The 26721-nt window shown below is 48.6% G+C and overlaps 1 protein-coding gene and 1 non-coding gene across 4 annotated transcripts in view; both read left to right on the forward strand.

Annotated features, from left to right (window-relative positions):
* Positions 1–26721, forward strand: part of CALY (calcyon neuron specific vesicular protein) — a 65445-nt gene that overhangs the window by 13919 nt on the left and 24805 nt on the right. Inside the window, exon 2 of one of the 3 annotated variants that reach the window (XM_043550320.1) lies at positions 5753–5864. The gene's annotated coding sequence lies outside the window, so the exon portion shown is untranslated. Of the gene's footprint in view, positions 1–5645; positions 5865–26721 lie in introns of those variants that run through there. The other 2 variants (XM_037905746.2, XM_027819924.3) reach the window with 2 other exon arrangements.
* Positions 23559–23714, forward strand: LOC114018929. Its single transcript, XR_003564117.2, has one exon. It is a non-coding gene; the product is annotated as a U1 spliceosomal RNA (small nuclear RNA).

A 26721-nucleotide genomic window follows, 5' to 3' on the forward strand; every position in this document is an offset into this window, starting at 1 on the left:
AGATTCAAGAGATACTAAGGACAGAGGAAAACCCACATATCCTCTGCAGCGTTTCAACCATGGTTGTGATCCTGTTTTCATGAGTGTAATTGCCCCACCAGATTACTTCTGAGGTGCAGGATGGAGGGCTGCCTTCCCCGCATATCCCCCAATGGTCTTTGTCTGTTCCTGAGTCAGGATAATCCTCCATAGCTTATTCTCCAGAGCGCTGCCTCCCTGGTGATTTCACATCACCGCTGTTGATGCTGTATGTAAAGGGGCCTCCATGGTGCCAACTTACAATGCTGATGTAAGCAGTGTCAGGATGAGCTCCACCCTGACATCTGGTGGTGAGGTGTGGCAAGTTGTGGAAAAGAACTTCAGGGGCCGATCTCATTTGCATAGGCACACCCACCCCGCCTAGAATGAGGCCATAGCTGCCCAAATGGTCACTTTGGCTGCTGTGGGATCCCCAGTGTCTCTGTTATTGGGGCAGGAAGAATAAATTGTTATTACCCTGATTATGGGAACTGTGCTTGGAACTGTACTTGGCCTTTTGTTATGATGGAGGGACTCACCATCAACTAAGTGGCACTCGCTAGGCAAGGGTCATGGGTTCCAAAACTCTGTAAATTGAGAGAGGCTGGGGACAAGTATTAATACTTGGTGGCATGGGCCCCTTGGTGAGGGCCTTACATGCTAATTGCACTGCCTCCTTTCTCCACTGTGGAATATCAGAGCTAATTTTGATTCTATTAGGCGTCTAGTTACAGGCTGCTGAGCTCACTTTGGGCTAACAGTGCACCAGCACTGAGGCTCCCCTACTACAAGCTGAATTCACCAAAGAGCTGAACTGACTAAGAGCCGAAATCACTGAGCGTTGTGTTAAGTAGTGGGGGAGCCTGAAGATATAGTGTGGAGCTGTTTGCGGGACGGCTGGAGTGCCTTGTGGACAGGCTGGCGGAGCAGTTTGTAGGACGGCGGGAGCTGCTGGTGGGACGCGGAGCAGTTTGTGGACCGGCTGGTGGAGCAGTTCATGGGACGGCGGGAGCTGCTTGGGGCCCGCGGAGCGGAGCTGAGCTGAGCGAAGGAGTTCGTGGGGCGGTTGGCGGAGCGGAGCGAAGGCCTATGGAGCTGTGGGGCGGTCAGCTTCAGATCATGTAAGGTGCCTCTTACCTCCGTCCCATCTCCACCCAGGGTGGGAGGTAAAGCTCCGCAGATGAACTTTCGAACTCTGGGGCTGCCCTGACCAGGGACAGAGACTTTTGGGTCATTGGACTTTTGGGACTTTGGGTGATTTGGGGTTGCTGGACTCAGGAACCAAAGGGAAAGGACACGCCCCAATTTGCTTGGGGTGGGTTTTTGCTCATGGTTTGTGTTATGAATCCTGTTGGTGGTGTTTCCCCAACATAATGCCACATTGTTTCTCTCTGTTATTAAAAGGCTTTTTGCTACACTCAGACTATGTGCTTGCGAGAGGGGAAGTATTGCCTCTTGGAGGCGCCCAGCAGGGGTGGTATATATTTGTCCCAGGTCACTGGGTGGGGGCTCGAGCCGGTTTGCATTGTGTTATTGGAATGGATCCCCTAGATATTGAGCCCGGCCCTTGTTGCTGCCAACTCTGACGGGCAGAAGGGTTACACTTAGTTTACATGGCTGACCGAAAGACAGGTGAATAAACACCTTTTGTCTGGCAGAAACCTGTTTGTCAGCTCTGCCTTGATCCAGACTTCAGGAACATTTGTTCTGTATCTGTAGATAACTCCTTACATAGGATCTGTACATACCTGTCACAACATTAATGGCCAGCATGACCCCAGCTTTCACTTGAGACCTCAACCACATTCTGTGGTGAACCAGCATGTACAGACAGCGATCAGGACATTCCGGTAACCCCCTTGCCAGCAGGCATTGGGGGGCTTCTCAGGATCACATACAGGGACAGGTCTGAGACAGACACAGCCCCAATGTTGTGTGTGTGAAAGCAGGCGCAGGCATATGTGCCTGTGTATATATGCAGGTATTTGCATATATGTGTGTGCTCGTGTGTGTGTCTGTGTAGGTGTACTCCACCAGGTCCCAGCCCAGGGCCCTAACAGTGGTGAATGGTTCCACCACTGGGTCAGCAGGGATCTCACCAAAACACAGCGACTCGTTTTCCGGCAGCACAACCAGACTAAAGCCTGGTTTCCCTGGCTACTTCCATCTGGGAGCAGGGCTCCATAGTCCAAGGGTCTGCCATCTCCTTAGGGTACAGAGCTGCTGAGAATCCTGGCAACTCCTCTCCATGGACAGTCTCCTCCAGGGGCAGGGTGTTGCACAGTGCAATTTTGGCTCCAGAGTTCTGCACCAGGCTGGAGACATCTACCTTCTTCCCAGGCTCCAACCCAACGGAGCTACAGGGCCTGCCTTTTATACTTCTTGTCATGCCACTCTGCTTTGGGCATAGGGGGCGGGGCTGGTTTGACTCCCCCCACCAGGGGGAGTGGCTTGGTCCCTCCCTGTCAGGCTCAGATGGAGGCCACTCTGCCTCACTACAAGAGGCCTTGGTTTAAAAAAAAATAGCATTTATTTTAAAGTTGAAAGTTTATTGATTAAACATAAGAAATTCAAAGAGGTTTTTATACTGAATTAGAATAAAAAATACTTAATAGGTTTTAATGAAATTTGTTTTGCATAATCACTTTGTTTTGTTTTTGGAGGCAAAATATTAAAGGTATTTTATGTTATTAACAACTTTTTGTGATGAACAGGAAAGAGTTCATTTTCCTGCCAGTCCTGATGGGCGAAGGGTATTTATGTCTCCTGTTTCTAACACCCAGACTGACACAAGGTGGAGGAGATACAGGATAGAGAAGGTGGGGGCAGCAGGGCTTTCGGGGATGCTGTTGGAGTGCTGGGCTGTTACAAATGGACACTCTGGCTGGCAGGTCAATTACGACACCTACTGTTTGGACCCTGGTTCGTGTCCCAACCAGGGACGTTCTTGGGGTGGTTTTCTGGGTTTTTTTAAGACAGGGCAGGACTGGTCCTCTCAGCTGGCTGTGCTGATGGAGTGCAGTTGTTTTCAGGAGATGCTGAAAAGGCAAGAGAGTGAGAGGGAGGCTGGGAGGAAGGAAGGTGGGGGGCAGAATGTAACCCAAGGGAAGGGAGGCAGAACAGGCTGTCTGTCTCTGCAGTGCTGTCATGTAGGTGGGTGAGGTGACAGTGCTGTCACCAGTGGGTGAGGACTGGATGCCATGATCATATGATGACTTTTACAGCTCATAGGTGAAAAACCAAGTTCCCTGAAGAAGAGCAAGGCCTGTTGGCATTCTTCTCTGGAAGAAAGTCCTCTGGCCTATTGCTCCTTCTGTCTGGAGTCAGGGAAGATGAAGTGGGAGAAGATGAGCTGGGATGCACTGGGAAGATGAGAAAAGATGTTTTTTTTCACAGTCTCCTTGTTAAGAACCCCAAAAGGGACCAACCACATAGTTCACCCCCTGGCTACTTTGTCCAGTATCGCTGGTTGGAAAATGAGTATTGTTTAGCAGAACAGTTTGACAAAAATGAAAAAAAAACAAAAACTGTTTGTCAAAATTGCTCATGGAAAATATTTGTCTCTCATAGGGTGAGAGCAACATAGCTACACCAGCCCTGCAAACAACATGGGAAATGTTGGCTTTTCAGCAAAAAAATGAACACCAACATTTTTTATTTGCAAATATCACTGCAGTGGCGCATGGGAGTTGTAGTTACCACATTCTCCTCTATGGGCTAGGCTCCCCAGCCGGACTACATCTCCCATATGGCACAGTGATCTCTGCTCATGGTTTGTCACTGGGGTGCATCATGGGAGTGCAGTGGCCATGGTGCATAGTGCCATTTTCTTGTACTTTTCACTGCTCAGGTGTGCACTGTGGCTCACGCTCAGCATTTCTGACCTTGTGCTGTGTGGTATTATGACACACTGGTCATTGTACAGAATCCCAGCACACAAAATAATCTCCTAGCATGCTATGCCTGGAGGTGCCTGGCTGTGTCTTGCACCAGCCATCCAGAATGCCTCCCTAAGAGAGAGTCATTTTGGGGTTCATGGTTGAGCTGGTTCCATTCTGTTTCAGAGATGGGCAGCACTTGGGTCAGATCAAATCAGACAGAGCTAAGGAATCTGAATTAAAAACGTTTATAACTGGACACTCACAGTGCATGTTTTGGGGGGTGTTAGTGTGTGGGGGTGACAGGTCAGAGGTGGGGAGATGAAGGTGGAGAGAAAATACTAGAGTGGAAAGAAAATGGTCTAGTGCATGATGGGCAAAGGAGAGATTCATAGATGCTAAGGCCAGAAGGATCCATTCTGATCACTCAGGATACATCTACACTGCAATTACACACCCATGGCTGGCCCGTGATAGCTGACTCGGGCTTGCGGGGCTCGGGCTAAGGGGCTGTGTAACTGCGATGCAGATGTTCTGGCTCGGGGTGGAGCCCAGGCTCTAGGACTCTGTGAGGTGGGAAGGTGCCAGAGCTCAGGCTGTAGCCCAAGCCCAAACATCTACACCACAATTAAACAGCCCAAGCCCCGTGAGCCCTGCTCTCTGTCTTGCTTCCAGATCTGCGAGCAGTGAGCAGGGTTACTGCTTTGGCTCAAGAGGTAGCAGTGTGTGCTGCGGTGATGAAGAGCTGGGTGCGAACTTCTTGGATGGCATAGGGAGGGGCAGAGAGAGGGGGACGGGGCCATCACACATGATGGAATTTCTTGGCGGTTTCAGTTAGCTTTATTTTACAAATCTAGGAAATTCCCCTACAAAGAGCTATGTTAAAAACATTGTTAAGGTTGCCAAGTCCGGCCCCAACCACTGCTTCCAGGGAGGTCTGGCAGCGCTGCAGCCCCCAGCTCAGCCCCTGACTGAGAGCCCGAGGGGGCTTCATTTGCCCCAATTCTGTCATAGGTTCAATTTTCTTCTGAGCCCCAGGAATAAGGGGGTGATGGGAAGAGACAGCGGTATGCCCTGGCCCCAGTCACACAGCAGGGTCAATCGCTCCATCCCAGGACCAACGAGGCCCGTCTCCATTGGCCCCAGGTGCACAGTCAGCTCGCTGGGGAGCTGCGCTGCAGCAGGACCCCAGTCCAGCAAGGCAGGGGATTGTGCACTCAGCTACCAGCAGCCCGTGAGCGGGGCTGCTCCCGCACTGAGGGCCTTTGCAAGGTCAGGGGAAGAGACGGGGACCATGAAGCAGCATGATCACAAAGGGCCAGAGGGCACAGTGAAGGCCCCAGGTTGGCAATGAGGGCTCATATTACCACCCTCTGGAGGCATGGTGCCACCCAGTGCCTCCCTGGACACAGGCTAAGCGGGCGCATGACACTGCCATTCAGGAGGTGGAGGACAAGCCCTGCCCTGCAGTGCCATGGCCCAGCTCCTGTCCAGCCCTGTCCAGGAGAGGGCAGGCTGCACTCGCCGGTGCCACGGGTGCACAGGGACGAGGAGGGCACTTTGTATCTGCCCCTCCTGCCCGGTCATCACTCAGCTGCCAGAGCCCTGCAGGGAAGGGCAGGAAGGCAGCGTTCAGCCCTGGGGACAGCCCCGGGGATCACTGTGAAGACCAAGCCCCCTGTCCCTGCCCCTGGATGATGCAGGAGACCAGTCACAGCTGGGAGCGACAGCTGTTTGGGGCTCTCAAGGGCCTCATGCTTCAGGTCCTTAACTGGCAGGGAGCCAGCAGGGGCTGTGAGCAGCTCTGCTCTTAAAGCGCCAGGCTGCTCCTTGAAGCTTTCGAATTCTTCCCACAGCCCTGGAATACATCACCTAGGTAACCAGTCTTAACCAGCCAGCCTGCCTTCACCCCAGCAGAGCATTTACAGGCAGAATCCTTGCAGGGAGAACAGCAGCGTTTTCCACCATGTAAGTGATTTCTGAATCCTTCCTAGCAGGCCGGCAGGGGTGGTGGGAATGGTCCCTGTGGAGCCGGGGCGTTGTGTCGGTTGCATGTTAATTGCATAGATGGGGATTGGCAAGGTACCCCAGGTGGCTTTCTCTGTCCTTTGCCTTTGCATCTAGCCGGAGGAGACAGGAGTGGTGTGTGGCTAGGTTTCAGGGCTGGGAGGGAGGCAATGTAGGTCCAGGCGGCAGCCCGGACAGCGTGGGCTCAGGGCTGGGAAATGATGTTGCTACATCCATGGCTTCGGTAGGTGAAGTTTGGAGGAACTGCGGCACCATTGCCTTGCAAGGATTGAAGGGAATTCCCTGTCTCCAACAGCAAGCTGCTTTTGCAACAACACACGGGGACACAAGATGGTTTGGAAATAGCCCACAGCAGAATATTTGCTTTTTCTTTCTATTGTACTGGCTGGTGTTTTCAGAGTGCCACTCCATGGGATTATAAATCTGGCTCTGTCAAACTTCTCTGTGCATGGGTGTCCAGCACACTGTGCTCTCAGCCTCCGCCCTTGCAGAGCTCAGAGACACAAAGAGGTGGGGATGTTGGAAATTGATCAGATGAACCTGGATTTTCCTTCTCAGTGGCAGTCCACACTGAGATGCCAGCTGGCTGGTATTTCTGCTATCCATGGCAGACTGCATCTCTGAGCAGCAGCCACTTTGCTACAGGCAACGAAAATGGTGCTATTTTCCCCCTCTTAGCCAAAGGTTCAACCCCTCCCCCATTTAATGGCTCTGGGATCCGGGACTGCGGCATGGGCTGGTGTGTGTGGCTCACTCAGGCTCTGTACGCCTAGCTGATGAAATGCAGAATGCCGACGGACATCTGCACATGGGCTTTGTGTGTTTGCGCAGGAAAAGGCATTCACTTCACTCGACTTCTACCTCTTCCCCTCTGCAATAAGCAGCGACTGGTGCTCTGTGTCCCCACCAGAATGGCTAAGGCTGGAGAGCATTTTCATCGCTTCATGTCATTATTGGCAAACCGTGATTCCTATTTTTAGGCGCTCTGCTTCCCTGCCCCTCCTTTCGCTAGCGTGCTGGGTCTCAGAAATAACCTGAGTCTCATTTGCATCATGGGTGTGGGGCTGGACCTTACTCACACAGCTGATGTAGCAGGTTCGGCCAAAGCAGCAGATCTAGCTTGTTTCCACCCAGTCGCTGACAAAGGAGTCAATATGAGAGGTGTCGAGCCCCGGCTGTCAGCCCAAAGCCAGGTTGCCAGGAGCTCTGTCTCTGTTCTGTCCCTTCTCAGCCATTGTGTTAGGTTTGGACAAGTGCTTTGGTAGCATCAAATGGGGAAAAAAACAAGCAAGCATAGTGCAGCCAGCATTACTGCAGGTGCATGGAACTCTAGCTTGATAACTGCCGCTCTCGGGGTCCCCCAGCAGCCGTGTTCTGTGCCCATCTTCACTGGCTTAGCATTGGAAGTGGGCCAGTAAATGTTTCCCAAGTGTTGTAGAGAGCATCGCCTGTATGTCTTCCAGAGGACAGATGTCACATACAGGTGGATACGAACCTTTAACGCACTCATGAGATTTTGGAAAATCCTTTGGCCTGGCCAGAGGCTCCATGAGCCAGGGCGGGTCGGATAACGGTGCGTGTCTGCTCACCTCTGAGCGGCCCAGGCTGGCTGGCCAATCAGATACCTGGACACGCCAGGCCCCCTGTCGCCGGGGAGCCACCACAGCCAGCATTATTCACGAGCATGTGCTACGCACAGCGATTGATGTCTGTCATGACACAAAGGCTGCACCTAGGCCAGGTGTTTCCTGCTGGGACAGTGAGGGAGCAGACTTGCCTGATGCCAAAGCAACTGATCACTCTGGGCTCTTTTCCAAGGGAAGTTACTATTGGACCAATTTCATACCGGGTATAACTCCTTTGAAACCCATCTGTGGCTTTCCCCAGGGAGAAGGGTTTGTGGACTAGGCTCTGTGTAGAATAGCCAAGGATATTGGCCAGGGCAGCCTTGAATTGGCTGGAAAATATGGCAGTGCCCTAGGGAATGCCCGTTTCCCAGGGCATGCCCTCCTCTGCTCTCCCTTCCGAGGTGGGGGTTCCCAGCTCGTTGAAATCAGCTCCCTGCACTGCTGCATTACTAATGTTGCTAGCAAGCCCTAACTGGCAAAAACCAGCAGTGGTGTGGCATTTTATCTGTAACTGTACCCCTGCCTGTCGCCTTCGCTCACCACTCGTGTCCCCTCGTCTGCACGAGGGCTATGTTGCACCGACCCACAGACTTGGCTGCTGCTGAGCTCTTGCCCCCAGAGAAGCCAGCTGTGCTGGCCGAGTGGCCTGGGCGAAAGCTGTGAAGGGAAGCATGACAGTCTATATGAGACCACACACCTCCCATGCTACAGCTAGGGCTCCCAATCCCGCCTCTGTCGCTCGCTCTGGCTTTGGTCAGATCACTGACCCTCCCCAGTTCCTCATATATAAACGAATATGCAGGGCCGGATTTCCAATTAGGCACAGTAGGCCCATGCCTCAGGGTGTTGGCATTCTAGGGGCACCTAAAAGTTAAAAGTGGGTTAAAAGTTAAAAAGTGAATACATACAGCCCCCTTGCAGGCAGGCGGCTCCTGGCCTGGGCCAACTTTCTAATCGCACAAAACCAAATACCCCTGCCCCTTCCCCGAAGCCCTTTCCCTGTCCTGCCTCTTCTCTGAGGCCCCACTCTCGCTCACTCCATCCCTCCTCCCTCCATCACTCGCTCTCCCCGATCCTCACTCACTTTCACCAGGTTGGGGCAGGGGGTTGGGGTGTGTGGGGGGGTGAGGGCTCCAGCTGGGGGTGTGGGCTCTGGGGTGGGGGGATTTGGAGTGCAGGAGGGGGCTCAGGACTGCGGCAGAGTGTTGGGGTGTTGGGGAGGGGACTCCGGGAGGGAGTTTGGGTGCAGGAGGGGACTCCGGGCTGGGGCAGGGGGTTGCGGTGCGGGACAGGGTGCGGGGTCCCAGCAGCGCTTACTGCAGCTCCCAGGAAGTGGCAGCCAGGTCTCTGAAGTCCCGAGGCAGAGGCGTGGCCAGGTGGTTCTGCATGGTGCATGCTACCCTTACACCTGGAGTCGTCGACCCTGCAGCTCCCATTGGTCACGGTTCTTGGCCAACGGGAGCTATGGAGCCAGAACTAGGAGCAGGGGCAGCCTCCCTGGCCACCCATGCACCTAGGGGCTGCAGGGTTCTGGCAGCCGCTGTTGGGAGCAGCACAGAGCCAGGGCAGGGTTGTGCTGCCGACCGGACTTTTAACGGCCCAGTCGGCTGTGCCAACTGGAGCTGCCAGGATCCCTTTTCGACTCGGCGTTCCGGTTGAAAACCGGACACCTGGAAACCCTAAGGCTGCTAAGGGTGCTGTGAGCCGCGGCCGGGCAGGCCGGCTGCTGAAGGTGCTGGGAGCATTCCAGCACCTTCCCAATCTCGGCCACCCCACTGCCTTCACCTCGTACGGGGAGGGAGAGGGAGGAGTGTGGCCGGAACACCATTCACTTGCATGGGCAGAGTTGGAACATGGCTGTGGGAGGGACAGAAGACACCCGGGGACCACTTGCTATGTGGAGAGGTACAGTCCCCGCCTTGCGCCTCGCCTGGGGCAGGTGGGCTGTGCCCCGACTCAGGCTGGGAGCGCCATGTGTGGCAGAGGGTCTTCTGCCTGCTGTGTTTACCTTTCTTTTCCTTTCATTTTTTACGGAAGACACAAAAGTCAGCTGTAGGCGGGGGTGGGGGTGCTGAAGATGCTGTGCCTAGGGGTGTGTAAGGTGTAAATCCAGCCCTGCCAATATGGTTCATACCTGGCCAATAAGTTGGGCCAGCTGACTCGGGCGAAGGGGCTGTTTAACTGCAGTGTAGATGTTCCAGCTAGGGCTGCAGCCTGAACTCCAGGACCCTCCCACCTGGCAGGGTCCTAGAGCCTGGACTCTAGTCTGAGCCCAAACGTCTACACTGCAATTGAACAGCCCCTTAGCCTGAGTCAGCTGGCACAGGCCAGCCGTGGGTTGTTAATTGCGGTGTACATGTACCTTGGAGGCCAAATTCCCAAAGTCATTTGGGCACCTGAAGATGCAGACAGACACCGAAACACCTATAAAAATTGGGCCCTGGGAGCCTGTCCAGTGGTTCTGCCAGAAGTGACGGGAAAACCCACCTGGCCCCTCAGACCAACTCAACTCTCTGCAGACCCGGGGGCTGATCCTCAGAAGGTGGAAATCATCATTGCGCCATTGAAATCAATGGGGCTGTGGACATTTCAGTGGCTGAGGATTTGGCCCATGGTTCATAGCTGATCGCTGGGACTAGCTATAATAATAAATAAGGCAGGTCCCAACAGTCCTTTCTCAGAGTCAAATCGACACCTGAATTTCAACCAGGTTTAGCCCAGCAATGACAGCTACTGGAGAGTTCACTTACGCAATGTACCAGAGCCCATTTCTGTCCTGACTGATGCTCTGGGGAGCCCCGCTGAAGTCAGAAGTGGGTGGGTGGGATTTTGCTTTCAGTTTCACAGGGGTAAACCCAGAATAGGTCTACTGGGTTCTCTTCCTGAAAGAAATACTCTAGCTCAACCACAAGATATGGGCTGGATGCAGGAATCACTGGGTGAAATTCTCTGGCCTGTGCTATGCAGGAGCCCATATTACATGACCATAAGGCTTGCTGCTGGCCTTAAATCTGTGACTTCAGTGGAGTTATTCCATGGAGTTATTATGCACTAGAGAGCAAAATCTAGTGGGGTGTGCGTGGAGAGAAAGCAGACAGCAGTGTATGCGAGTGGATGCACCCAAACTTGCTCTGAAACGGAAGGGGTGATTTCCCATTGTACGTGGCTGCTTCTCTTTGGGGGTACTAACTGGGGGGATGAGCCATGTTCTTTGGAAATGTCAGCCAACCATTGTCAGAGAGTGGTTGCTTGGTGGGGTGTCATTGCTAAGCTGCCCTGGGGATCGCACCGCCTTGTATGGTTGTTTGTTGTTGAGGGATTGGTTAGAGCAGCGTTTTTCTTTTATGAATATATAACAACAAAATGCTGCTTGATAAGGAAATCATTCTCTCCTCTCCAGCTGGGGAGGGCCGGCCACACAGGGAAGCATCATTAACAGATTGCCCTGCTCTGCATGAACCGATTAATACACCGAGATTTAGAGGTGATCGATGGGCGCCTAATGAAATACTTTGAGTATGAGTGTGGGCACCATAGAGTCAGCCCCAGTGAATGGGGAGTTGCTGCTGGAATCCTTGTAATGAGCTGTGATTTCAGCACCGGTGCCCCATGTCTGGAAACCCCAGGGAGGAAACTGCCTGGTTGTTACTTCCATGGTGGCATTGAACGTTTTCAATCAATAATTGTGATCGTCTTTAAACATAGCTCTCTGGCCTTAGTTACAAATGAATCCTGATTCCCCCCAGGAGCTGGTTGCTTGTAGGGGCAGTGTGCTGGGAGAGAAGCTGAGCCCTGATTAGGGGGCGGGGTTTCTCTGACTAGGGGTCCTATAAAGGTAGCCAGCCAGCCGCACAGGAGCCAGCAAACAGAGCTGTAAACAGGGGAGTTTGAAAGGGGAGTTTTGGGGGAAGACTAAGATCCAGGCAAAGGAACAGACAGGCTAGTGAAGTGAGCGTGTGGTGTTCTGGTAGCGTTTTCGTGCTTGTTGGGGGTTTGTTTTGTGGTGGGTGGGTGTTTTGGTTTGGTTTGTGTTTCCCAGATTAACAGGACTTAGGTGAGAAGGCTATGACAGACACCGAGGCAGCAGTGGTAGTGACCCAAGTAGTGGAAGACACTATGAAGATGACTGGATGTAGAAGCTGTGGCATGTACATGATCCTGGAGGGGGTACCTGTAAAGAATTTCATCTGCATGAAGTGCCACCTGATAGAGCTGAAGGAAGAGAAGATCGTAGGATTGGAGATGCAGGTGGAGACTCTGTTTGAGTTTAGAAGGGATTCGAGCAGATGATAGAGCAAAGACATGAGGAGGCTGAAGGGAAAAGCTCAGACTTGCAGATGGAAGCAGGACCGAAGAACTCTGAGGGGATACTGCTGGGTGAGGAAAGTGGACAGTGGAAGCATGTGACTAGGAGAAGCAGGCAGAGGAAAAGGCTGGGCAGTGAAGGAGAAATAGAGCTCAGGAACAGGTTTGCAGAGTTGGAAAATGAAGAAGGGGCACAGCAGGTGGTCACTGAAGGTGAGAGGGCAAGGAAAAAGAGAAGAGCAGATAGTCCTATTGGAAGAAGGCAAGAGTCAGTGGAGATAATAACACCAAATATGAGCCCCAGGAGGATACGAGATGGGTTGCAGAGGATTGCAAGGGACAATAGGAATCGAGAGGCCTTGTGGCCTGATGGGACAGGGGATAGACTGGAGAATCGCACCATTGCCAGGAAAAGGCAGGTCTACGTGTTTGGGGACTCATTACTGAGAAGAATAGACAGGCCTGTAACAAGAGCTAATCCAGAGAACAGAAGGGTGTGCTGTCTGCCGGGTCCTAAGATACGGGATGTGGACCTGAGGCTGAAGAGGATCCTAATGGGAGCCAGAAAGAATCCATTGATTATCCTTCATGTGGGAACAAATGATATGGCTAGATTCTCGCTGGAATGTATCAAGGGAGACTATGCCAGGCTAGGGAAGACGCTAAAGCAAATCGAGGCTCAGGTGATCTTCAGTGGGATTCTGCCTGTTCCTAGAGAAGGGCAACAAAGGTGTGACAAAATTATGATGCTCAACAGATGGCTCAGGCAATGGTGCTATAAGGAGGGCTTTGGTATGTATGGCCATTAGGACGCATTCATGGACAGAGGACTGTTCTCTCAGGATGGACTTCACCTGAGTAAGGAGGGAAATAGACTTCTAGGATGGAGGATAGCACAACTGATCAAGAGAGCTTTAAACTAGGAATTCGGGGGAGATGTCCAGGTAATCTCCACGCCAGTTATTCTCTTTGAGAGGGAAGAAAATGAAGTAAGAAAGGATACAGCTGTGGGTAGGAGAATGGACATAAGGCGGAAGGGCAGTGTACATACCAATCTAATAGGTAATATTGGCGGTAGAATGTCTGTGCCCAGTTGGGTAAAGAATGTGAGCGAAGCCAAACAGCAAAAATTAAGATGTTTGTACACTAATGCGAGAAGCCTAGGTAATAAAATGGAGGAACTAGAGCTACTGGGGCAGGAAATGAAACCAGATATTATAGGGATAACAGAAACATGGTGGAATAGTAGTCATGACCGGAGTACAGGTATTGAAGGCTATGTGCTGTTTAGGAAAGACAGAAATAAAGGCAAAGGTGGTGGAGTAGCATTGTATATCAATGATGAGGTAGACTATAAAGAAATAAGAAGTGATGGAATGGATAAGACAGAGTCTGTCTGGGCAAAAATCACATTGAGGAAGAAAGCTACTAGAGCCTGCCCTGGGATAGTGCTTGGGGCGTGCTATAGACGGCCAGGATCCGCGCTTTGCTGAATCAGGGCCCTGGTCTTGCCCAGACACAAGGGCGACTGGTGCCAAGTAAATAAAAACACCAATGAAGGCTATGTGGAGTGACAGTACAGGTGGCATCAGGACTTGTCCCCAGCTGAACCCCTAACAGCAGGAAATTCTTCAGGGAAGGAAAAATCTCCTTCATTCCTTGCCGCCTTCACAGCCACACCCCACTATCAATGCTGCTCACACCTGGCAACACTGTCAGTGCGCTCCCACACTCCAGTCACACCCAACCACACTGTCAGTGCTCTCTGACACTCTATTCATGCCCTGACAACATCCTGACAATGCTGTCAGTCCACTCCAGTCACACCCAACAACACTTTCAGTGATCTCTGACACTCCAGTCACACCCCGACAATGCTGACAGTTCTCTCCCAAACTCCAGTCACACCCAACAACACAGGCAGGGCATTCTGACAGCCCAGTTGCACCTAGACAACACTGTCCGTGCTCTGTAACACTCCCTTCACACACAGCCCACACTGTCAGTGCTCTCTGACAATCCAGTCGCACCCCAAAATGGCTGTCATTGCACTTGGACAGTCCAGTCACTCTCTGAGAACGCTGCAGTGTACTCGGACACTCCAACCACATGCAAACCACACTATCAGTGCACTCGGACACTCCAGTCACACCCAGACCACACTGTCAGTGCTCTCTGAAATGAAAATTTGAAACATTTTGTTTCAAAATTATCACACCAAAATGTTTCAACTTTTCCAAAATATATTTTCCTCCTTTGTCATTGGGCCAAAAGTATTCACCAAATTGGACCCAAATTCACAAATAGTTTCATTTGACCAAAAAAAAAATGTATTTTTCAGGAATACTATTCACAGAAATAAATAAATATTACCCAGCTCTGGTTGGCGATTAGGCCTAACTGGTGGATAAAATAACGAGATACTAGCCAAGGACCTGGGGTTTAGAACCCAGGACTGTAGAGCCTTGGGTAACTGATGTACCCAAAGTACCACCAGGAGCCTATAAAGAAGCATAGCCAGGGAGCACAGTGGAGAATAGGCACCGCAAGAGGTACCACCCACAAGACCCAGATTGACAGAACCCTGTGCCACTCCGATTGGCCAAGTGTCCCTACTTAACCCCAGGGGTTGGCCTAGGAAGTTGTTGGGGGCAATTTCACAGACTTTGCCTTGTCTCTGAATCCAGCCTGACCCCAACTTCTGCCTCCCAATTCTAGCCTGGTACTGCCTCGGGTCTTTGACCCTGGCCTAACTCTGACTCTAACTCTGATTTATGGGACCCGGCTTTGTGATCCCTCCAACTCCTGCACAGTGATGCCTGTCCCTAGTGGGCAGGACCTCAGCCCAGCTGTGACTACTAGGCCAGACTGCCTGTGCCCTGGTCCCTTACAGGTAGGCTATTCTGCCTATTGCTCCCTTTTGGGATCCCTAAAAAGAGTCTTTGGAGTGAAGATGGGTGGACTGGAGGGAGCCACTGTTATCATCATGCCACCACCACTGTATCCTGGGATCCACCATGATACCACGGGCCATTTGTCCTCCTTATCCTGAGAGAGGACCCAATCAGATGAGGCCAGAGAGAGGGACCCAGATGACATCTCCACCTCTACTAGCACTGGCTGAATCCTGAACACCAAATGGGCTGTGAGACTTGGTCTATTGCTCTCACCCCTCCATGTGTCATGTTTCCTTCCCCACCTGATTTCTTCTTTCCTGTCTTTCTTCCTTTGCTGTTTGTTTAATTGACCGGGCAAAGTGATGCCTAACGCTCAAGTCGATGGCACTTCTGTCTGTCCACACTTCATTGTTTAATGTTGTACCAGTAAATAAGGCTTTTAGTAACATCTTATCCCTTTTTGGGCCAGAGACAGTCCTTCTTCAGAACAACACTTCTCCTGTTCACGTCCCCACACACAAACCTCTCACCTGAGTTTGGTCGCTCGTTCAATCTGGGCATGGGGGTTTGAGTGAAAGCAGAAGTCAAGCTCTGGCTGATAACACCTCCTACTTGGCATTAGCCAGTTAAAGCTTCATCTATGTGAGGAAACTGGTCAGCATAACTATACTTGTGTCAACAAGCCTAAATCACTGGAGTGCTGATAGTCCTCCAGTGCCTTCCCACAATTCCTGGTGTGTGCCCAGGAGGATGGACTAGCTCTCCCATAACTCAATGGGAAAGAATCATAGAGTGGTTCCTCTTACTGCAGCACAGACAACCATGGGATATTCCCCGCAGTATTTTCCACTGCATGCATCCGATGAAGTGATCTGTAGCTCACAAAAGCTTATGCTCAAATAAATTTGTTAGTCTCTAAGGTTCCACAAGTACTCCTTTTCTTTTTGCGGATACAGACTAACACGGCTGCTACTCTGAAACCTGACACATGGGGGAGTGCATCATCAGTTAGGATCCAGTAAATCAGGTAGGGCTTTGCAAAGTGACTGCTCATACCCTCTAGACTCACCTGGCTGCTGATCACCTGAGTTAACTTTGCAGTGAAGACATAGGGAGAGAGAAAAGAATCTCCATCTATTAATTTATCCAAGAGAAAGTTCAGAGGTGACTTGATCATGTCTGCAAGTACCTACCCACGGAGAGGATTTCTGAGTATAAATGGCTCTTTCCTCTAGCAGACAAAGGCAGAATAAGAACCAGTGGTTGTCATCCCATTTCCTGATTCCAGCAGCCAGGGCTTTAAGGAACACACCACAAATCATGAAACCTGTGATAAAGTCACCAGAGATGCAATGAGGAAGCAAAGTATGCTGTATACAGCTGTGATTTCCTGGGATATTTAGTAGAAAGGAACGTAAGCCACAAGATTCAGATCCAGATCATTTTCTTAAACTTTTCTATAAAATATCTGCAAAATGCAGCCCAAAGTTTCCTTGTCTCTAGAGAGCTGGCTGTTTTAGGAAAACAAAACCAACTAAAGTTGGGCCAAAATTGAGGAAGAAGGTCATACTGGTTTTAAAAAAATGACTTGGTTTAGAGGGGAATTGAAGGCAGCTATATTTAAAAAAAAAAACCCATAACAAATAGAAGAAAGGAAAAGCTGATAGTAATGAATATAAATCAGAAGTTAGGAATTGTAGAAAATTGATAAGGGAAGTCAATGGAACCAAGGAGAAATCTATGGCCAGCAGAGTTAAGGACAATAAGGAGATTTTAAAACATATTAGAAACAAAATGAATCCTGACAATGGTATCAATCCATTACTGGATGGATGTAGTACAGTAGAACCTCAGAGTTATGAACACATCAGGAATGGAGGTTGTTTGTAACTCTGAACAAAACATTATGGTTGTTCTTTCAAAAGTTTATAACTGAACACTGACTTAATACAGCTTTGAAACTTTAATATGCGGAAGAAAAATACTGCTTTCCCTTTATTTATTTATTTATTTATTGTGGTTTACATTTAACATAATACTGTACTGTATTTGCTTTTTTTTTTATCTGCTGCCGCCTAATTGTGTACTTCCAGTTCCAAATGAGGTGTGTGATTGGCTGGTCTGTTCATAACTCTGGTGTTTGTAACTCTGAGGTTCTACTGTAGAATTATCAATAATAATGCAGAAAAGGCAGAAGTATTCAATAAATATTTGTTTGGTACTTAGAGAAAAACAGATGATATACTTTCATCATATGGTGATAACACTCTTCCTATATCACTAGTATCTCTGGAGCATGTTAAACAGAAACTACCAAAGTTGGACATTTTTAAATTAGCATATCCACATATCTTGCGTCCACGAGTTTTAAAAGAGCTGGCTGAGGAGCACACTGGACAATTAATGTTGAGTTGCAATAAGTCCTGGAGCACGGGGGAAGTTCCAGAAGACTAGAAGAAAGCTAATATTGTACCAATTTTTAAAAAGGGTAAATGAGATGAGTTGGGTAATTATTGGCCTGTCAGTCTGACATTGAGCCTGGGCAAGGTAGTGGAGCAGCTGATATGGCGCTCAATAAAGAATTAAAGTAGAGTAATGTAATTAATGCAAATCATCATGGGTTTATAGAAAATAGATCCTGTCAAACTAATTTAATACCTTTTTTAATAAAATTGAAAGTTTGGTTGATAAAGATAATAGTGTTGATGTAACATACTTAGACCTCTCTAAGGCATTTGGCTTGGTACCACACGACATTTTGTTTAAAGATCTAGAACAATATAAAATTAACATGGGGCACATGAAGTGGATTAAAAACTGGCTAACTGATAGGTCTCAAAATGTAATTGTACAAGGGGAATCATTCTTGAGTGGGTGTGTTTCCATTGATGTCCCACAGTGATGGATTCTTGGTTCTATGCTATTTAACATTTTTATCAATGACCTGGAAGAAAACATAAAATCATCACGATAAGTTTTCAGATGACACAAAAATTACTGAGGGGGGCTGCGGGTAAGTAATGAAGAGGACAAGTCACTGATGCAGAGTGATCTGCATCGCTTGTAAATTGGGTGCAAGTAAACAATATGCCTTTTAATATGGCTAAGTGTAAATGTTTATATCTAGGAACAAAGAATGTATGCTGTACTTACAGGATGGGGGACTCTATCCTGGGAAGCAGGGACTCTGAAAAAGACTTGGTGGGTCAAGGTGGATAATCAGCTGAACATGAGCTCCCAGTGCAACATTGTAGCCAAAAGCACGAATGTGATCCTGGGATGAATAAACAGGGAATCGAATAGGAGCAGAGAGGTTATGTTACCTCTGGATTTGGCATGGAGTGCGACCACTGCTGGAATCCTGTGTCCAGTTCTGGTGCCCATGGTTCAAGTAGCATGCTGATAATTAGAAAGGGTCAGAGAAGAGCCATGAGAATGATTAAAGAATTAAAAAACATCACTTATCATGATAGACTCAAGGATCTCAGTGTATTTAGCTTAATAAAGAAAAGGTTAAGGGATGACTTGATCATAGTCTATAAATACCTACATGGGAACAAATATTTAATAAAGGGCTTTTCAACCTAACAGAGAAAGGTCTAACACAATGCAATGGCTGGGAGTTGACGATAGACAAATTCAGATTGGGAATAAGGTGTACATTTTAACAGTGAGAGTAATTAACCTTTGGATCAGTTGACGAAGGGTTGTGGTGGATTCACTATCATTGACAATTTTTAAATTGAGATTGGATGTCTTTGTAACAGATCTGGTTTCAGAATTATTTTGGGGCCTGTGTTCTACAGGAGGTCAGACTAGATGATCACCATAATCCCTTCTGGCCTTGGAATCGATGGTTCTGAGTGCACCTGTCTCATGGCTCTGAGGAGAGCAGGTCTGGGTATCAGACACTGACCAGATGATTTTTCTGTCTGTTGAAGGAATCAGCCCTGTAAATCCCAGTGTCTCATTCACTGGGTGGCGTTCACCATAAAAACGGCCATATTGGGCCAGACCAAAGGCCCATCTAGCCCAGTATCCTGTCTTCCGACAGTGGCCAACGCCAGGTGCTTCAGAGGGAATGAACAGAACTGGTACTCATCAAGTGATCCATCCCCTGTCGCCCATTCCCAGCTTCTGGCAAAGAGCTAGAGACACCATCCCTGCCAATCCTGGCTAATAGCCATTGATGGACCTATTCTCCATGAACTTATCTAGTTCTTTCTTGACCCCTGTTATAGTCTTGGCCTTCACAACTTCCTCTGGCAAGGAGTTCCACAAAGAGTGCGTTGTATGAAGAAATGCTTCCTTTTGTTTGTTTTAAACTTGCTGCCTATTAATTTCATTTGGTGACCCATAGTTCGTGTGTTATGAGAAGGAGTAAATAACATTTTCTTATTTACTTTCTTCACACCAGTCAATATTTTAGAGACCTCAATCATATCCCCCCTTAGTTGTCTCTTTTCCAAGCTGAACAGTCCCTGTCTTATTAATCTCTCCTCATATGAAAGCCGTTCCATACCCCATATCATTTTTGTTGCCCTTTTCTGAACTTTTCCAATTCCAATATATCTTATTTGAGATGGGGCAACCACATCTACACACAGTATTCAAGATGCGGACATACCATGGATTTATTTAGAGGCAATATGATAGGGATATTTTCTGTCTTATTATCTTTCTTAATGATGCCCAACATTCTGTTCACTTTTTTGACTGCCGCTGCACATTGAGTGGATGTTTTCAGAGAACTATCCACACTGACTCCAAGATCTCTTTCTTGAGTGATCACAGCTAATTTAGACCCCATCATTTGGTATGTATATTTGGGATTATGTTTTCTAATGCACATTACTTTGCATTTATCAACATTGAATTTCATCTGCCATTTTGTTGCCCAGTCACCCAGTTTTGTGCGATCCTTTTGTATCTCTTCACAGTCTGCCTGGGACTTAACTATCTCGAGTAGTTTTGTATCATCTGCAAATTTTGCCACCTCACTGTTTACCCCTTTTTCCAGATCATTTATGAATATGTTGAATATGTGACAAAGTTCCTGCTCTACCTTGGTGGGTCTTGCGCTTATTGGCAGATTTGCTCGCCTTGGAGCTTCATGGCAGCCCTCAGCTTGGCCGTTTTTCTGAACTCACAGTACAGGTCGACTCCTCCTGCGTCTGACCAGGAGTTGGGAGGATTTGGGGGGAACTTGGGCCCGCCCTCTACTCCGGGTTCCAGCCCAGGGTCCTGTGGAATGCAGCTGTCTAGAGTGCCTCCTGGAACAGCTGTGCAACAGCTACAACTCCCTGGGCTACTTCCCCATGGCCTCCTTGCAACACCTTCTTTATCCTCACCATAGGACCTTCCTCCTGGTGTCTGATAACGCTTGTACACCTCAGTCCTCCAACAGTCCACGTTTTCACTCTCAGCTCCTAGTGCCTCTTGCTCCCAGCTCCTCACACGCACACCACAAACTGAAGGGAGCTCCTTTTTAAAACCCAGGTGCCCTGATTAGCCTGCCTTAATTGATTCTAGCAGCTTCTTGATTGGCTGCAGGTGTTCTAATCAGCCTGTCTTAATTGTCTGCAGAAGGTTCCTGATTGTTCTGGAACCTTCCCTGTTACCTTACCCAGGGAAAAGGGACCTACTTAGTCTGGGGCTAATATATCTGTCTTCTATACTTACCTGGCAGGGGAGACACCATGATCATGAAGACAGGTTTCAGAGTAACAGCCGTGTTAGTCTGTATTCGTAAAAAGAAAAGGAGTACTTGTGGCACCTTAGAGACTAACCAGTTTATTTGAGCATGAGCTTTCGTGAGCTACAGCTCACTTCATCGGATGCATAGCATATCGTGGAAACTGCAGAAGACATTATATACACACAGAGACCATGAAACAAAACTTCCTCCCACCCCACTCTCCTGCTGGTAACAGCTTATCTAAAGTGATCATCAAGTAGGGCCATTTCCAGCACAAATCCAGGTTTTCTCACCCTTCCCCCCCCCCCCACACACACACACATACAAACTCACTCTCCTGCTGGTAATAGCCCATCCCTCTTTGAAACCTCTCTTTATAATGCGCATGATAATCAAGGTGGGTCATTTCCAGCACTAATCCAGGTTTTCTCACCCCCCCCACACACACCCCCCTCCAAAAACCACACACACAAACTCACTCTCCTGCTGGCAATAGCTCATCTTACAATGTGCACAGCAATAATCCAAGTTTAACCAGAACGTCTTGGGGGGGGGTTTGTAGGAAAAAAAACAAGGGGAGATAGGCTACCTTGCATAATGACTTAGCCACTCCCAGTCTCTATTCAAGCCCAAATTAATAGTATCCAATTTGCAAATGAATTCCAATTCAGCAGTTTCTCGCTGGAGTCTGGATTTGAAGTTTTTTTGCTTTAAGATAGCGACCCTCATGTCTGTGATTGCGTGACCAGAGAGATTGAAGTGTTCTCCGACTGGTTTATGAATGTTATAATTCTTAACATCTGATTTGTGTCCATTTATTCTTTTACGTAGAGACTGTCCAGTTTGACCAATGTACATGGCAGAGGGGCATTGCTGGCACATGATGGCATATATCACATTGGTGGATGTGCAGGTCAACGAGCCTCTGATAGTGTGGCTGATGTTGTTAGGCCCTGTGATGGTGTCCCCTGAATAGATATGTGGGCACAGTTGGCAACGGGCTTTGTTGCAAGGATAGGTTCCTGGGTTAGTGGTTCTGTTGTGTGGTATGTGGTTGTTGGTGAGTATTCGCTTCAGGTTGGGGGGCTGTCTGTAGGCAAGGACTGGCCTTTCTCCCAAGATTTGTGAGAGTGTTGGGTCATCCTTCAGGATAGGTTGTAGATCCTTAATAATGCGTTGGAGGGGTTTTAGTTGGGGGCTGAAGGTGACGGCTAGTGGCGTTCTGTTATTTTCTTTGTTAGGCCTGTCCTGTAGTAGGTGACTTCTGGGAACTCTTCTGGCTCTATCAATCTGTTTCTTCACTTCCGCAGGTGGGTATTGTAGTTGTAAGAATGCTTGATAGAGATCTTGTAGGTGTTTGTCTCTGTCTGAGGGATTGGAGCAAATGCGGTTGTATCGCAGAGCTTGGCTGTAGACGATGGATCGTGTGGTGTGGTCAGGGTGAAAGCTGGAGGCATGTAGGTAGGACTAGCAGTCAGTAGGTTTCCGGTATAGGGTGGTGTTTATGTGACCATCGTTTATTAGCACTGTAGTGTCCAGGAAGTGGATCTCTTGTGTGGACTGGACCAGGCTGAGGTTGATGGTGGGATGGAAATTGTTGAAATCATGGTGGAATTCCTCAAGGGCTTCTTTTCCATGGGTCCAGATGATGAAGATGTCATCAATATAGCGCAAGTAAAGTAGGGGCGTTAGGGGACGAGAGCTGAGGAAGCGTTGTTCTAAATCAGCCATAAAAATGTTGGCATACTGTGGGGCCATGCGGGTTCCCATAGCAGTGCCGCTGATCTGAAGGTATACATTGTCCCCTCAGACAGAGACAAACACCTACAAGATCTCTATCAAGCATTCTTACAACTACAATACCCACCTGCGGAAGTGAAGAAACAGATTGATAGAGCCAGAAGAGTTCCCAGAAGTCACCTACTACAGGACAGGCCTAACAAAGAAAATAACAGAACGCCACTAGCCGTCACCTTCAGCCCCCAATTAAAACCCCTCCAACGCATTATTAAGGATCTACAACCTATCCTGAAGGATGACCCAACACTCTCACAAATCTTGGGAGAAAGGCCAGTCCTTGCCTACAGACAGCCCCCCAACCTGAAGCGAATACTCACCAACAACCACATACCACACAACAGAACCACTAACCCAGGAACCTATCCTTGCAACAAAGCCCGTTGCCAACTGTGCCCACATATCTATTCAGGGGACACCATCACAGGGCCTAACAACATCAGCCACACTATCAGAGGCTCGTTGACCTGCACATCCACCAATGTGATATATGCCATCATGTGCCAGCAATGCCCCTCTGCCATGTACATTGGTCAAACTGGACAGTCTCTACGTAAAAGAATAAATGGACACAAATCAGATGTTAAGAATTATAACATTCATAAACCAGTCGGAGAACACTTCAATCTCTCTGGTCACGCAATCACAGACATGAGGGTCGCTATCTTAAAGCAAAAAAACTTCAAATCCAGACTCCAGCGAGAAACTGCTGAATTGGAATTCATTTGCAAATTGGATACTATTAATTTGGGCTTGAATAGAGACTGGGAGTGGCTAAGTCATTATGCAAGGTAGCCTATCTCCCCTTGTTTTTTTTCCTACAAACCCCCCCCAAGACGTTCTGGTTAAACTTGGATTATTGCTGTGCACATTGTAAGATGAGCTATTGCCAGCAGGAGAGTGAGTTTGTGTGTGTGGTTTTTGGAGGGGGGTGTGTGTGGGGGGGGTGAGAAAACCTGGATTAGTGCTGGAAATGACCCACCTTGATTATCATGCGCATTATAAAGAGAGGTTTCAAAGAGGGATGGGCTATTACCAGCAGGAGAGTGAGTTTGTATGTGTGTGTGTGTGGGGGGGGGGGAAGGGTGAGAAAACCTGGATTTGTGCTGGAAATGGCCCTACTTGATGATCACTTTAGATAAGCTGTTACCAGCAGGAGAGTGGGGTGGGAGGAAGTTTTGTTTCATGGTCTCTGTGTGTATATAATGTCTTCTGCAGTTTCCACGATATGCTATGCATCCGATGAAGTGAGCTGTAGCTCACGAAAGCTCATGCTCAAATAAACTGGTTAGTCTCTAAGGTGCCACAAGTACTCCTTTTCTTTTCATGATCATGAAGGTGGTTCTCCCAGGGTGAGGCTCATCCATTGCACTGTGGGTGTGCTGACCCCTGCGATTTCCCCAAATGCGGGAAACTCGACTGCATAATTTGTGGTAGTGGGGGACTGCGTTCACGCTGTCCCCTGGAAAAAAAAATTACTCTCCTATAGCCATCTGGCCTGACCCTGTCACAAATAGGATTAGACCCAGTACAGACCCTGGGTGATGCCACTATTTACCTCTCTGCATTCTGAAAACTGGCCATTTATTGCTATCCTTTGTTTCCTGTCTTTTAACCAGTTACCAATCCAACTACACCGGTCCTTTCTGTGCCATACGTTAGTGCAGAGGTACAGGGCAGAAGGAATCACTCTCTCATCATGCATCAGTCTGTGTAGATGGCGCAGAGGCTGTTTATAATTGTGGAGTACAGGGGAGGACTGAGGTTTATTACAAAGAAGGTCTTGTAAACAGGAAGAGCATGTGGCCCGGGGGGCAGGTTTAATAGCGATGCCTGATGCACTCGGGAAGTGGATATAGCTGGTTAATGACGGGTCCCTGCTCCTGGCACCCCTGTCTGTGGCTGGGACCCCAGCTGGTACATGCACAGTGCTGGGTCGCAGGGAGCACACATCCAGCACTTTCTGACTCTAGAGAGGTTGTGTGGCTTGTCGGGTCACTGCTGAGCTTCATGGGTCAGAGTAGTTCTGGGTGCTGGATGTGACCCTGGATGCTAAATAGCCTTCCCAGCCATGCCCTTCTCCCACCTTCCTGTCTTGCCGTACACCAGAGCCAGCAGCTGGGATTCGTTATCTAACATCCCATAAGGCCCAATAAGGAATCAGAGGGAAGGAACATAAACAGATGAATGACTCCACCTGGCACAAGCTGCTCTCTTTCTCCTAGAATGGAATCTGATTCTGGATTGACCCTGTGACACTCCCCCAATGACAAAGGAGAAGGAAATGGACAGAAAGACAGGGAGAGCTGCTGGGACCCTGTGTCAGTGGAATGGGAGGGTTGGGAGCCCTGAGCACTGCTCAGGCAGGAGGAATGTACGGAAATTGCCTGTGAACAAATAACTGACAATAGCAATTATGGTGGGGCTCTGAACTGGGGGCTGTTCTGTGCCCCAGCCGCTCCCCATCCTGATCTCTTAAGCCATTCCCAGGAGAGGGAATGTTCTGTGGAGTGAGGGCTGAGAGTACATATTAGTGGTTTAATGATGAACACTTTCCCAGGGACATTGCAATTATTCCCTAAACAAGAATCAGAAATCCTGGGCACTCAGAGCTAATCTTAAATGTGAAAGAATCCTAGAAGGTCAGGAAATGTGCGGCGAAGGTGCTCAAACAGCCGTAACTGGCCCTCCTTTTTTTTGTTCTTTTCTTATTTAAGGACTGACCCTATGACTGATGGTTTATGCTATTGGAGATGGGAATGGACGGCTCTCATTTAGGGCTTTAAAAACTCATGGACAATGGCAGGGCACAGCCTGAGGCCAGGTGTAGCCTGAAAACTTTTGCCAGTATAGTAATGATGGTCTAGCTAGTTGGTATAGTTACATGGCAATACCCTCACTCGTGTAGACAAGACCTGAGTTTGGAAAAGACAGGGGGGGTAGACGTTTGGAGAATCAGCTGAGTACGAACACCCAGTCCGATGCTGTCACCAAAAGGGCTAATGCGAGCTTTGGATGCATGAACAGGGGAATCTTGAGTAGGTGTAGCAAGGTTATTTTACCTTCATATTTGACACTGGTGCAACCGATGTTGGGATACCGTGTCCAGTTCTGGTGCCCACAATTCAAGAAGGATGTTGAAAAGTTGGAGAGGGTTCAGAGAAGAGCCACGAGAATGATTCAAGGATTAAAAAACCTGACTTATAGTGATAGACTCCAGGAGGTCAATCTGTTTAGTTTAACAAAAAGGTTAGGGGTGATTCAATTATAGTCTATAAGTACCTACATGGGGAACAAATATTAATAATGGACTCCTCAATCTAACAGAGAAAGGTATAACGTGATCCAATGGCTGGAAGTTGGAGTTAGACAAATTCAGACTGGAAATAAGGCATACATTGTTAGCAATGAGGATAATTAATCATTGGAACAATGTACCAAGGGTCGTGGTGGATTCTCCATCACTAGCAATTTTTAAATCAAGATGTTTTTCTAAAGATCTGTTCTAGGAATTATTGTGGGGCAGTTCTCTGACCTGTGTTATGCCGGAGGTCAGACTAGATGGTCACAGTGGTCCCTTCTAGCCTTGGAATCTAGGAATAATTGTCCCATGCCCCAGTCCCTTCCATCCTCATCTCTTTGACATCTTTTGTCACCATGTCTCTGAGGTGTTTGCATCCTAGGGCTGAAAAAGTCAGTTGTTTTGAAAGAGCTCTTTGGGGCTGATCTTGTCTCTTTGAGCTGCTCACGTTTCTGAACGACATCACAAAACCATGCTGAAAATACAGCAGACACTTGCAAAGCAGAGTGCTTAAAGTCAGGCTCCGAAGCCCACCCATATCTAGGTACCTGGGGCCAGATTCTCAAAGAGTTCAGCATCTGACAGCTCCTATTTAAAGCACCTCAATGGAGCAGACAGATTTTTGAAAGTGACCAACCCTCAGCAGAGTTTTTGAATAATAACTGGAGAGGCTGAGCAGCCTGCAAGCCTGGCCTCTGTATTTAAGTGCTGAAGAGCTTGTGCTCACTAGACGTTTGCATATCCTATGAACTGATTGCCAATTATCTCAAAATACTTAACATCTCTGTATGGGCTGGTTCTGCTCTAGGGGCCTGACGCTGCCCTCAGAGCACCTGCTAAGCTCCTGCCAAAATCCATGGACTTCCTGCCCTGCCAACTCTGGGAATTTTGCCACAAGTCTTGCAGTAGTTGGTGCTTTTTGTAAAGCCCCAGCTCCTGGAGTCAGAGGAATCCCAGCTTTCATTTTTAAAAAAGTTTTAGCCCTTCTGATTGCAGAGGGAAGCATGACCCAAGTGTCCTAGGGGCAACAAAAACAAACCCAGCATTGACTATTAAACAAACCTCCTGGTTTTAACCCAGTACCCTGACTTTGGGACCTGACTGATGGGTTTTGAACCCTTGGAGACACTGGCACATGCATGTATGAGCCCTTGCTCCAGTCAGGTTGGTT

This window comes from Chelonia mydas, chromosome 7 (genome assembly GCF_015237465.2).
Source record: "Chelonia mydas isolate rCheMyd1 chromosome 7, rCheMyd1.pri.v2, whole genome shotgun sequence".
Classification (NCBI taxonomy): domain Eukaryota; kingdom Metazoa; phylum Chordata; order Testudines; family Cheloniidae; genus Chelonia; species Chelonia mydas.